The 12,867-nt window shown below is 42.2% G+C and overlaps 1 long non-coding RNA gene across 1 annotated transcript in view; it reads left to right on the forward strand.

Moving 5' to 3' along the window:
• Positions 1-563: 563 nt before the first annotated feature.
• The window catches only part of LOC137517500 (uncharacterized), a 37,143-nt gene continuing 24,839 nt past the window's right edge, over positions 564-12,867 (forward strand). Inside the window, exons 1-2 of the long non-coding RNA XR_011020551.1 lie at positions 564-609; positions 6,816-6,948. This is a non-coding gene — a long non-coding RNA (uncharacterized lncRNA). The remainder of the gene's footprint in view (positions 610-6,815; positions 6,949-12,867) is intronic.

A 12,867-nucleotide genomic window follows, 5' to 3' on the forward strand; every position in this document is an offset into this window, starting at 1 on the left:
TTAGAGTATGGCATATTTAGATCTTTGTCTGGAGATGTGTTTTAAATAGAAGGGAAAATAGCAGCATTATTATTTAGAACACTTCAAGCAAAAAACATCTATACTGGCTCTGCTATATGCCAACACGAGATTTAATTTGAGCTAATTAATAGGTTTAATTTCTGTGAGCCTGATGTGAATTCAAGGCGTCTGATGTGTAATTCACTGTCAGCTGTCAAGTGTTAAACAGCAGCACGCCTTGGCTTAATTCTCAACAGGCAAGACAATGGCATTACAAAAACAAACTATGTAAAGAGAAAACAATTTTAATCAGAATACCTGTCATGGGCTGCACAAAGTAAGATTAAACCTTTATCATTATTATGGCAGAGGCTAGCTCTGCAGCACAGTAAATGCAGATTATGGGACCCATTAATTAACATCCCTGCAGACTAACAGTCAGTAATTTATGTTAATTGCTATACATAGTCAGTAGTGGGTATGCGTCTGTTAGGGGATGTAAGCCTCATTTGTCTTCATCTGCTTGGTGTACTCTCTAATATACATTATAGGCAGGAAGGAAGAGGCCTAGTAGTTGCCATGGAAACCTCGGGACTCAAAAAGACAATGGTGATGAGAGAAATTGTTCATTGCTTATATCTGTCACCTCTACACACACACGCACCACCCATCATATTATCAGAGCATGTATGGTTTTTGCTAAATTAGTATATAAGATTTATAAGATATAAGATTTAATTGAGGGAAATCATTTTCCTCTCTTCCAATTACTAAATGTAAGGATAAACTGGCTAGTAATTACAGGGCTGTCTATATGGTTGAACTTCATTGGGTACACATCAGGTCTGAAGGCTGTGTATGTTTGGAAACTGGCAATTCCCTGTTTCCTCTGGTGGCTGCACTGTGTTCTTGTACTGCTCTTGTGACACTACCAGCCACCAGCTAAGAGTCTTTCTACAGCTTTTGGCCACTGATTTCCCATCCCTTGCACCAGTCCTTCAATTATTAAAAGTCTTCACATTTCTTCGGCCCTTTGCCAGAGTGTCAATTCAGTTGGGCTTCTGCTTATTGTGGTGCAGTGCTCCTGACCTATTCCTGTTACAGTCACTGCCCTGCTTTTGCACAATTTTAGCTGTATATAAATGATTTCGTTTTATGTTATTCAGTTGCTAGCCGTTCTTAGGGTTTGTCTTTTATTGTGACTGTATTGTTTATGCCAATTAGAAAAGACACAGAACATTTATATCGCGCTTTTATCCTGGGGGACTCAAAGTGCCAGAGCTGCAGCCACTAGGACGCGCTCTATAGGAAGTCTTGCCTAAGATCTTCTACTGAATAGGTGTTGGCTTACTGAACAGAAAAAGCCTATTTTCAAACCCAAGTCTCCTGTGTCAGAGGTAGAGCCCTTAACCAGTACACTATCCAATAGCTGTTTGACTTCTCACCGACATGACCTCAAGCCATTTCTTCTATTAAAACAGGTTTTGCTAGGCTTAGTGTTCAGCTCAGGGTCATTTAAAACCAAAGGAACTACCGGTAATCATTGGCAGTGCTTGACTGTTTGTGTTCAATGGGTAGGGCAGAATTTCCCATAATGCCCTGGCTCTACCATGGTACAACACTACAAGTTGTAAGTTGAAGGAATAGCATCTTTGGTATGCACTATCTAGATCTAGACATTTCTACTCTTTACAAAAGTAGATGACACCCTTACTGCAGAGAACCTGAAGATTTTTAGCTAGAATTGAGAAGCACTTACTTCCTACATATCAAGGCAGTATAGAAAACAAAGTTGTTCTTTGCACCAGTTGGAGGAATGTTGCCATAGCTTCAATTAAGTAAAAATATAAACCACTGACTTGCATATCTATAAAATGTGAAATTGAAAGGTCATTTTCGAATTAGCTTTAGGGCTGATTGTGCCCGATTTCACGCACACGAATAAGGATACGGAATGTCAGCCTATTGAAATCAATGGGCTGCTTTTGAATTTGCGTGCATGAAAACATTTTGAAGCACTGCTTCAGAATTCTGAACCAAACGTTCAAATTCCCATAGCCGTGCATGGATTCAGATGCGTAATCACGGTGCACAAGTGCCGATGTCCGTCTTGGAGACAGACGGCAAACACTAGTGAAAATGGTCCCTACAGCAGGATAAAACTTTACGTATAATAAATTAAAATAGAAATGGCACCCTCACAAAAAAATGTACTGTGCCTCCTGGTACTATAGTTATTTTTATTTTCTTTATATTCATCCTGGGTGAGCGTAAATCTTAAAGTACACCTGAAGTGAGAGTCATGTGGTGCCTGCCATATTTATTGAGATGAAGCTCAGCCAAAGCAGCCGGTGACGACCACCTCTGCCGAGAATCCAGTCGGTGTACGGCAGCCCCCAATGCCCCCTGACCGCAAGCAAAATACATTGTTCTCCCTCACTTACTCCGCCACCGCACAACGTCACTCTCGCAATACTCCTCCCCTTACTCCCCTGTATAGAGCAGAATGCACCAATCCCTTGCAGCGTGTCTACAAAGCCTCAGCCCTGAAATTTCACCTGAGGGATTGATGCCCCATCCAGCCGAGCAATTTGCATTTGCATAAGGAACTAAATATGTGCGTTTCCATATTTCTCTCACTTCATGTGTGCGTTAAGGAAGTTAATCGCAGAGCTAACGCTGCTTGGGTGTGACGCAGCATCATCTGCACCTCATGCATCGGGATCCCAGGCTGGCGTACACCGCGTATCAGCGAATAGACACTCTGAGCAGGATCGGTTTCATTGGTAGCTGGAGCCCTGTATACACATCAGGATAACACAAACTGCATGATAACAGCAGCGCCCGAGGAATCACCAGTTACCAGGAGGAGCATGCAATGTGGGGTGAGATCCATCCATACAGAGACCCGTTCATCGTATGCAGGAGCACCTTGTTTCCATTATATCGGAACCTTAACACTTGTCATACACAGAACTTGCTTTCTAAGGGGGCCCCCATTTTGCAATGAACTATGTAGCACAAAGGTATGGGTGATGAATGTGTGGATGTATGTGGAGGAGTATTACAATATTATTCTCTGGCCAGAGACAAATTGAATATTTATTACTACTCAACATAATAGCTTTTGGTCTGCAAGCTGCGTTATAGCAATGTATTCCGCTATTGTCATTTGGTTTTAATTGATGGGGAGGACTGTGCACTATTAGCTTTTGTATTTTGATGGGGGTATAGTGTTTTAGACACAATTCATATCTTTAATAGAGTGAAGTATACTTATGGAGGCTGTGTGACCTAAAAATTATTTTATATCAATTGTGTGTTAAGGAACGCCAGTGAGGCCCTAATGTGACCTCACTTTTGCTCGCCCCTTTTTTCTGCAAAGTACTGGAATGTATTATTTACATTCCAGTGAAAAAGCACAGAAAAACTGTACATAAAACGCAACGCAGAATAATGTAGAAAAATTGCGGCATTGGTCACTAAGGGACTGCGGATTCAAACAGATACATACTTCTGAATGGGCAATTACTATTTATTGAGGGAGGAATGATTTATATACATTTTAATCAATGTTAAATTGATTTTGTGTGATTTTTTTCATCCCGCTTGCATTACTAAAAGCTTGTGTTTCAATGATCTGTAATTTATGGTTTTAAATCAGCCGAGTTAAACTTAAGCTTTTGTTTCTAATTGACTGTCAACGGTGTGTTTGTGGATGTTTGACAGGTACCGAAAACAGCTAGAATAAAACAAAGCCAATTGTCTTTTCCCTTCATCTCTCGCTCCTTTCCCTGACTTTTCTTAATCTGTAGATTGTATTATCATTGTGCTTAACTCACAGTTTAGCAGCCTTGAAATCACTTTTGACTCAGGTCTCCCATTCAATCTCTGTCATTTTAACTTACACAACATCTCGTAAATGCACCCCATCCTAACTCCATAAACTTCCAAACTCCTAGTGCTTGCACTCAATCTTGTCTCATCTCCTACACAATTATTTTATTGGTATCCTAATACACAGCCTTTCAATCTTCAACATTGGCACCATACCTATCTCACGACTCTTCATCTAATGCCTTCACTGGCTTGCTCTAATTTTGAGAAAGAATAGAAGTTACTATCCTTTGCACTTCACATCTCTGATATTTCTGCTTCCATCTGAAAATGGCGCCTGTGAATAATGGCGCACAGTGTTGCCGCTAATCCGTTTGCCGCTTATCGCTATTTAACGTTAAAGCTTTATTGTTATTTAGCGTTAAAGCCTTATCGTTATTTAGCGTTAACACACAGAACCCTCTCTGTACCTATCCCTAACCCATAAACTCCCCCCTGGTGGTGCCTAACCCTAACCACCCCCCTGGTGGTGTATATTGTACTGTATACCTAACCCTACTCTCACACAGAACCCTCCCTGAACCTATCGCTAACCCTAAGACCCCCCCTGGTGGTGCCTAACCCTAACCACCCCCTGGTGGTGCCTAACCCTAAGACCCCCCCTGGTGGTGCCTAACCCTAAGACCCCCCTGGTGGTGCCTAACCCTAAGACCCCCCCTGGTGGTGCCTAACCCTAAGACCCCCACCTGGTGGTGCCTAACCCTAAGACCCCCCCCTAGTGGTGCCTAACCCTAAGACCCCCCCTGGTGGTGCCTAACCCTAAGACCCCCCTGGTGGTGCCTAACCCTAAGACCCCCCCTGGTGGTGCCTAACCCTAAGACCCCCCCTGGTGGTGCCTAACCCTAAGACCCCCCCAGTGCCTAACCCAAACCTTGACAGTGTTACATTAAATCCATTCACCATTTTGCAGTTAAATAACGTCTGCAGTTTGGCTTATGTAGGGCGCTATTGATAAATAACGTTAGTGTGTGCCACTATTGATAAATAACGTTAGTGTGTGCCACTATTGATAAATAACGTTAGTGTGTGCCACTATTGATAAATAACGTTAGTGTGTGCCGTTTTTCTTCTTTTTTCCCTGTGCGCCATTATTATGCAGTACTAACGATAAATAGCGATAAGCGTATCTTTTTAATGCGGCGCTATTTTTATGCATAGGCACTGTGCGCCATTATTCACTGATCCCGATATTTCTATCCCCATACTAATACTCATAGAGCTATACCCTCTCTTGAGATTTTCTATGTCATATCCACTCATAACCTCACACCATGCATGGCTGCAAGGTTTCTCTTAAGAATTTCCCATTTACTGGAATTCTTTTCCTATTTCAATTACACTCTTCACCTGTGTTAGTGGCTGGATATTGTAATATTTAAAGCAGGAGGGACAGCCATACTATCCAAGGGAAAAACAACACATATATAGATACATATTTGTTCTGCTTACATAACATATGTATAGTACTGTCCACATTTTTATTTCAGTGAATTATATATGGTAAATAAAAAGAAAACTGTTCCTGGCATTTCCCATTTGTATTCCTTCTGACTGAAGCCAATCCCAATGTAATTTCTGCACTTACTCTTTTTTTTCTCCTAGAAACTACACTGTCATATCTAGGTTGCTTTGTAAGCACATGTGAGCACAGCATAGATCAGATTTCAACCGCTCACTGAACTGCCCTCAGCCAATCAATGAGGAGCAGGAAGGTGGGAGGGGTTATGACAAGCTTCCTTCTCATTTGCAATGTACCAACTAGAGCCAGGCTGACTGAGATAAGATTTATTACAGCAGAAACTTCTGATTAGATTGGAGTGTTTCTTGCAATGCAGGGTCAGGTTGAAGGTGCATAATAAGCACAGAGCAGTGGGTAAATGGAATTTGATTCTATGGCTGACAATCCTGCTTTTAAGGGCTCTGCCTCTGACAGGGTTCAGATCTTCCTGTTCAATAAGCAAGCACCTATTCAGTAAGTCCTTAGGAAAGACTCCCTAACACTGTTACTGCCTACTGAGTGCGCCCTAGTGGCTGTAGCTAAAACGCTTTGAGTCCGCCAGGAGAAAAGCGCAATACAAATGTTATTTGTCTTGTCTTTGTCTACTTCTTACACATTCAAACAGACCTTCAAAACCCACCTTGTGAAAACTGTCTACTGATTTGGCGCTTTATTATAATGATTTGTTACCTAGCAACTCCCTTCCTACTACTTCCACCAGCTTGTTACGTATATAACCTTTTTATCTTAAGTTCTCCCACATCTTTCATTGTAGTCTTATTTAGATACATTCCTCTTCTTCCTCTTTGGCGTGTTTTTGTGATGCATGCAGTCTTCGTCCCCACACTATTAAAGGTACAGTATTGTGCAATATCTTGGCTCTTGCTAAATACCGGTAAATATAACAATAATAACACCAACAACAAAAACACATGCATATCATTGCTTATCTTCTGCACTAATGTACCTATACGTTGCCCACAGCTGACCAGTTATTTACTAGACAATTCAATCAATGTATTAAATGACCTGGATAATAATAATTTTACCTAGGATTTTTGAATTTTAAGTTTATGCACATTTGGACTTGTATTCAGAGAAATCCAAATGTTGAATCACTATTCATTGAATTTCCACATTTAGAAGTGGAATTGCAATCCTTCTACAAAGGATATATTTGCACCTATTGTCAGCAATGGCTGGATAGTCTACTGGTTAAGGGCTCTGACACGGGGGACCAGAGCTCTTCCTGTTCAGTAAGCCAGCACCTATTCAGTGAGGAGACCTTGGGCAAGACTCCCTAACACTGCTCCTGCCTATAGAGCGCGCCCTTGTGGTTGCAGCTCTGGCGCTTTGAGTCCGCCGGAAGAAAAGCGTGATATTAATGTTCTGTGTCTTGTCTTATTAATGATAGCTCTAGTTACAGAATATGACAAAAGGCTGAGAAAAGACGCACTGATACAAGATACAAGAATAAAAGACTGCAACTTTTTGTTGCCATGGATATCAGAAAAGATATAAAGGAATAGGATATGCAGAATGACAGAAAGCAGGTATGTTCCAGTGGTGCAGCTAAATCATTCAATTCTAGAAGAGGTCAAGAAGGTCTTCCATGAGAAAATATGGAGGACATCATTGCTGACCTCATTGTTAGAGTGATAATTGTACGGGTTTAGTAATGTGTCATTTAGCTGGAACAAGTATGCAAATTAGGACAGTCAGAGCACCTGATCTCCGTCTGTGTTCCGGGCGAGTGATTACAGAAAGAATTATAATCATTAGCTTTGAGGGAAATAAACTACCGATTTTTAGATGAAGCTAAGTGACCCAGAAAGCTAAAACTGAAACCAGCAGTTAAGCATTCTTTAATCTGCTTCCTAAACAAGAACTAAAAAATTCCCTTGCTCCATACATCACGACTGCCATTATTTTCTGTATAAGTCATGACAAGTAACATGATCTATAATAATCTGCATTCTATCAAGTTTTGTGTATGTGCTAACAATAAACAAGTGATCTTTGGCACTTAAAGCACACCTGTCCCGAAGCAAAGCAACCGAATGTAAGCACAGAGGTAAGTTCACGCTGGATCCACATAACTCTGTACATTGTTTCTTCTTCTCCTTGTCCTCCGATCCACGCGATCAATCCTTGAAAAATTGGACTTTTGGCTAAAGTCAAATGCAGAGCAGAGACAAGGTCCTCCAGCACCCAAAGCTGAGACATAAAAATGCGCCCCTCCATCCCTCCCTCCCACCCCAGCCGTCACACACTGATTGCTATTAGATAAAGAGGCGCCCCAGGGCCCCCAACACCTTAATCTCTAGTTATCTAGCTTGCAGTCACTGCCATGTATCCCCTTTTCTTATTTCTTTCTTGCTTCAAACACAATTGGGGAATGATAGCTGAGCGAGTTGTGCACCCCCTCTTACACTGCACCCTTAGGCTGGAGCCTCTACCGCCTCTGGTCAAATGATCAGACAGGAATGTGAATTCAGCATGGCTTTGGAGTCAGTACAAAAAGCATCCGACTCCAACATTTATGAAACTACCAACTCCGACTCCAGATACCTAAAGTTGCTCCGACTTCTCGACTCCGACTCCTTAGTCTAACTTTTACAAAGGCTATGGATTTGGTTCAAAAATCATTTGATTCCGACTCCTCAGTTTATTGAAACCACCAACTCCCGACTCCAGGTACCCAAAATTGCTCCGAATCCTCAACTCCGACTCCACAGCCCTGGAATCCAGCATGAACATACCACTGTGCTTAATTTAGGTAGCGTTGCCTCAGGTCAGTTATACTTTAATTCTACTTTACAGACACTAGGGGAATCTAAATTTCTTATACAATATCATCTTATTATAGTACAGGATCTTCTCAAAAAATTAGCATATTGCGATAAAGTTCATTATTTTCTGTAATGTACTGATAAACATTAGACTTTCATATATTTTAGATTCATTACACACAACTGAAGTAGTTCAAGCCTTTTATTGTTTTAATATTGATGATTTTGGCATACAGCTCATAAAAACCAAAAATTCCTATCTCAAAAAATTAGCATATTTCATCCGACCAATAAAAGAAAAGTCAACCTTCAAATAATTATGTTCAGTTATGCACTCAATACTTGGTTGGGAATCCTTTTGCAGTAATGACTGCTTCAATGTGGCGTGGCATGGAGGCAATCAGCCTGTGGCACTGCTCAGGTGTTATGGAGGCCCATGATGCTTCAATAGCAGCCTTAAGCTCATCCAGAGTGTTGGGTCTTGCGTCTCTCAACTTTCTCTTCACAATATCCCACAGATTCTCTATGGGGTTCACGTCAGGAGAGTTGGCAGGCCAATTGAGCACAGTAATACCATGGTCAGTAAACCATTTATCAGTGATTTTGGCACTGTGAGCAGGTGGCAGGTCGTGCTGAAAAATGAAATCTTCATTTCCATAAAGCTTTTCAGCAGATGGAAGCATGACGTGCTCCAAAATCTCCTGATAGCTAGCTGCATTGACCCTGCCCTTGATAAAACACAGTGGACCAACACCAGCAGCTGACATGGCACCCCAGAACATTACTGACTGTGGGTACTTAACACTGGACTTCAGGCATTTTGGCATTTCCCTCACCCCAGTCTTCCTCCAGACTCTGGCACCTTGACTTCCGAATGACATATAAAAGTTGCTTTTATACGAAAAAAGTACTTTGGACCACTGAGCAACAGTCCAGTGCTGATTCTCTGTAGCCCAGGTCAGGCGCTTCTGCCGCTGTTTCTGGTTCAAAAGTGGGTTCATGCTTCCATCTGCTGAAAAGCTTTATGGAGATGAAGATTTCATTTTTTAGCACGACCTGGCACCTGCTCACAGTGCCAAAACCACTGGTAAATGGTTTACTGACCGTGGTATTACTGTGCTCAATTGGCCTGCCAACTCTCCTGACCTGAACCCCATAGAGAATCTGTGGGATATTGTGAAGAGAAAGTTGAGAGACTCCAAGGAACTGGGAAAAGTGGTTTACTATATCAAAAGTTTACTTTATCAGAAATTTTCCCAGCATGCCCTGGTACATTCTGTGCTGCAAAAGAACAACTCTGTCCTCCAATTGCAGGTACAATATACACACTTGAACACTTGGTGGACTACAAAGTTTAAGGACAACTGAAGTAAGAGGCATATGGAGACTGCCATATTTATTTCCTTTTAAACAATGCCAGTTTCCTGGCAGCCCTGCTGGTCTGTTTGGCTGCAGAAGTGTCTGAGTAACACCAGAAAAAAGCAAGCAGATAATCTGTCAGATTGGACAATAATGTCAGAAACACTTAATCTGCTGCATCTATGGCTGAAAGTATTTGAGGCAGAAGGTCAGCAGGGCTGCCAGGCAACTGGTATTGCTTAAAAGGAAATAAACATGGCAGCCTCCATTTACATCTCTCTTCAGTTTTCCTTTAAATATACCTTAGGGCTGCATAGCCATGCTGGACATATTGCTGGTACAGTATCCAGGACCCCTTAAAAATTATAGCCATCAGCCATAGAGGCAGCCACTCGCCTTTTCAGCACTAGCCTGAAGACAGCACCCGACCATGGGTTTCACACTGACATATGAGGGATGTACCGCCCACTTTTTACTACATCCAGAGTCACCATCAAAAAACATGCTTACTATAACAGAAGTTTCACTCTATCAGAGTTTACTATACCAGGCGTTGCTCCCAAACTTATAGTAGAGAATAGTCGGAACCTGGAGAGGGAGTTTACTATACCCGAATGTTTACTATACCGAAGTTTATTATAACAAAATTATACTGTAGTATCGTAGTGAAGTCCTGAGGTCAAACATTTACCGGTATATTCTCCATAGGTTGTAAACTTACCTATATCTGCAGCTATACCTAGTCCCTAATCTATAGAGACCATTGCACACACTATTTTTCATATAGAGGTCTCAAATTGAGAAAGTGCTTGCATTAACAATTGAGAAAGTGCTGTGACCCATACATTTGTGATTACTAATTATTAGCAATCTATTAGTTATGATGTGTTTTTATTAGTAAAAACCCTATAAACAGAAAAATCACGCAAGAAAAAAAGGCTTAATGCAAACATAAATCACTGGTGTTACGCTGGTATCTGCTCAATTTATCTCAAGTTTAATATTTTTGTTTTCTAATTGCCAAATACCAGGGAATTCAGAGAGCCTCAGAGCAGAGGTGAAGGCCTCTTTCTTTAACTTTCAATAATAATATTGGGGCAGATACAGATTTATCAAAACTAGTGCGAAGAAAAATGGAACAGAACAGAACAGGACAAAAAAAGAGCAGATGTCCAGATCAAGGACTCTGATCGATTTGCAGCAGATTTGGTCCTATTCTCCTAAAACTGAACTCTACTTCAATGTCCTCTCTTTCTGCTCTCCTGAATGCAAGGTGTCCCACTAGACTAGGAGTTTTTGTTTTTATTTTGAATGATCAAGGGTGCGCCTATATCAAAGTTTACGCTTTAAAGAGAACCCAAGGTGGTGCTTGGGGGGGCAGATGGGACACAAAGGCATGTTCTCTGCCTCATGACATGCCTCTGCCCCCCCTGCCCCACTATAGTCCCCCGAAATTAGCGATAATGATTGTTGCTATTCCGGAGGGTAATGGGAGGAGAGGGATTCCCTGCTCAAAACACCCCCCCGGGGGCGTTCTTGCAGGCTTTCCAGAGCTGCCATTGGGCAGCTCTCTCTCCCTGGCCGCACCCCCACCTCCCTGCACGCTGAGAGAGAGATCTCTCTCTTTCCAGAGGTCATGAAAGTGAAAGAAAGCCAGTGCAGGCCAAAAGAGCAGCAGAGAATGGTGGGGATGGCATCTACCTGATCCGTACAGCCCCCCGGATCAGGTAGCATACTTTTTTTTTAATTATATGAGCCCACCTCGGCTCTCTTTAACCTCCTGAGCGTTACGGCGCTCAGGAGGTTTTGTTACTTTTTGCCCGATTAATAAAATTATTGTCCCAAATGATTGTAAACCATTTAGCTAGCACTAGGCTAGCTAGTAAAGGTGTTGGGCACCCCCCCGATCCCCCGTTTATACATTACCTAGCCTGGATCCAGTGATTGGCGCAGCCTCCCCGGACAGCTCCGGTCTTCACTATGGGGAGGATCACACTTGACGTCGCCAACGTTATGACGTCATGCGCAAACCCGGTCCTCCACCTAGAGAAACCAGAGCTGTCCAGGGAGGCTGCGCCGATAGCTGGATCCAGGGAGGTAATGTATAAACGGGGGGATCGGGCATCGCAGGGGAGCGGCAGGTGTCTGACACTTGTACTAGCATGCAACTAATCTTGTCAGATGTTTGCCAGAAACTACTGATCTGCATGCTTGTTCAGGGTCTATGGCTAAAAGTATTAGAGGCAGTGGATCAGCAGGACAACCAGGCAATGTGCATTGTTCAAAATTAAATAAATATGTCAGCCTCCATATTTCTAATTTCTCTCACCTCGGGTTCCATTTAAGAGCCTCCATTTGTCTCACACCTCAGGTTCCCTTTAAGAGCTCCTTTAAGGGCCCCCTCAGTATGTACCTTTAAATCTACAGTACATACACACATATATATATATATACATACACACACACACACACACATATATATATATATATATATATATATATATATATATATACTGTATATATATATTATATACATATACTGTATATATACACACACACACACACACACACACACACACACACACACACAGCAGTAAATGTGGTGTGCAGGCATATAGGCTGTGGTAGCTGCACATTAATGTCAATCAAATGAGCTGCTAAAGCAGTGTGGATATTAAAAGAGTAGATATTAGAGAAGCTGTGGAGTATCGCGGTTTGGCAGCCATGAGATGAAATATTCCGCCAGTCAGCATAAAAACACCATTCCAACTAGCCTGTTCAGTGAGGCAGAGCAAAGAGCAGAGATGAAGTGTAAAATGCATTAACCCATAGCAACCAAGCTCCAAGTTACCACAGCTTTGTGATGGAAAGATTACTTCAGGTGTGTGAATGAGGCTAATTGCACTTTGCCTTATACAATGGTCCTGCCTGTATCAGGTGACCAACAGCAGGTGTGTGAAGGAATACTGAAATAATGAGGAAAGGAAGAAAGGAAGCAAAGCTATACATCAATCTTCTTACTGGTAGCAGGACTGGTGCTTCCATGGGGTAAACTAGACAACTGCCGAAGACCTTGAGCACCTTAGGGGACCCCAATTCAGGGATCGCAGGGGTCACAACAACTTGTCGGTCAGTACAGTACTGGATTGTAAAGGGTCCCATGTTTATGTATGCCCGGCAAGCACCCCACTTTGCCTAAAACCATCCCTGACTAGCAATACATCAAATCCTCATAAGCTTGAGCATGGTGTTCATAGATAGGCAGTGAGCCAGGGGCATAACTACAAATCATGGGGGCCCCAGCAAAACTTTTATGGGGTC

This window comes from Hyperolius riggenbachi, chromosome 5, assembly GCF_040937935.1.
Source record: "Hyperolius riggenbachi isolate aHypRig1 chromosome 5, aHypRig1.pri, whole genome shotgun sequence".
NCBI classification, from domain to species: Eukaryota; Metazoa; Chordata; class Amphibia; order Anura; family Hyperoliidae; genus Hyperolius; species Hyperolius riggenbachi.